Source organism: Arachis hypogaea, chromosome 20 (assembly GCF_003086295.3).
Source record: "Arachis hypogaea cultivar Tifrunner chromosome 20, arahy.Tifrunner.gnm2.J5K5, whole genome shotgun sequence".
Taxonomy (NCBI): Eukaryota; Viridiplantae; Streptophyta; class Magnoliopsida; order Fabales; family Fabaceae; genus Arachis; species Arachis hypogaea.
Genome location: NC_092055.1, coordinates 101,737,865 through 101,739,612, shown reverse-complemented (window position 1 = coordinate 101,739,612; position 1,748 = coordinate 101,737,865).

The following is a 1,748-nucleotide window of genomic DNA, read 5'->3' as shown; positions in this document are numbered from 1 at the left end:
TCATCTACGTAAGAAGAATAGTTTGCTTGGTGATGGAGAATATTTTCATGTACGTTGCTCCGCTCACATTTTAAATTTGATTATGCAAGAAGGGTTAAAGGTGGCTGCTGGAGCTTTATTTAAAATCAGAGAGAGTGTGAAATATGTGAAAGTTTCTGATGGGAGAATGATGAAATTTAAAGATTGTGTGCAGCAAGCTGAAATTGATGGTGTTGGTCTAAAATCAAATATTCCAACTTGATGGAATTCTACATATATGATGTTAGAAAGTGCAATTAAATTTGAAAAAGCATTTGACATCCTTAGTGTTGTAGATGGAGCTTATAAAGATTGTCTGACAAATGAAGAATGGAGCTTAGCAAAAAAAATGTGTGAATTTTTAGAGCCATTTTATGAAACTACAAACCTCATTTCGGGTTCATCATATCCAACATCAAATTTGTATTTTATGCAAGTTTGGAAAATTAAATGTCTTTTGGAAGACAATCAAACTTGTGATGATGTTGTTATTATGAACATTGCTTTCAGAATGAAGATGAAGTTTGATAAATATTGGAAGGATTATAGCACTGTCTTGGCTTTTGGGGTAATTCTTGATCCTCAATTAAAGTTAAAGTTCTTGAGGTTTTGTTATAAAAAAACTAGATCCTTCAACCTTTGAATTGAAGGCAAAATGAAGAATTGGAGAAATTTAAAAGGTTGTATGGAGAGTATATAAATACTTTTGGTGGTTCAACAATTTTTCAAAGTAGTAACCAATCACCTAAGTTACCTGAAGAAGGAAGGCTTACAAAGAAGAGCAAAATGGTGATGAAGGTATTTAATTTTAATATAGTATTATTTTTCTCCTATTATGTTTATTCATTACTTAAATAATCTTTATACTACATCTTTTAGGAGTTCAGAGAATTTGACTGTGAAACCCAAACTTTCAAGGATAAAGATGAATTAGAGATTTATCTAAAAGAAGGTTTGATTCACACCAATGAAGATGACTTGAAGTATGATGTGTTGAATTTTTGGAAGATTAATGAGGATAGGTTTCCCACTCTGTCAGTTATAGCCAGAGATGTTTTAAGTATTCCCATTACTATGGTAGCATCTGAGTCTGCATTCAGTATTGGTGGAAGTGTTTTAACAAAATACAGAAGTTTCATTCTTCATGAGCATGTCCAAATGCTTATTTGCAGAAGGAGTTGGTTATGTGGATTTGTTCCAAATCATGATGTTAAACATTTATGCTATTTTTTTCAAATAATATTTTAAATTGAGTTTCTAACTATTTTTTTAATTGGTTGATTTTAGATGATGAAATTGGTGAAATTTATGAAGAAGAAGTGTCAACAGAAACGATGCATCCCCCTTAACATTCATGATTTTAGATGATGAATTTTTGTGTCAACTTTATTTTGATTTTCTAGAGACATTATCAATGGTAGATACTAAAGAGTAAGGAAAAGGATGATGAGATAGTGAATGCCATGTTTGATTTCTTGATGTATATAGTTAAAAGTTGGATTTAATATGATCAATGCACATTATTAACATTTATTTTTCAATTTTTTTATTTTCTAACGCATAAAAATGACAAAGGGATAGAACAAACTAATAAATTTTAATAAGTTTTATGTGTATTGTTGAGATAGAGAATGTAAAAAAAAAAAAAAAAAAAAAAAGATTAGGTGACCCATGGGTTGGCCCTAAAACTTAGTCCTAAGAATTTTTTTTAAATTTGACCCTATTAATTA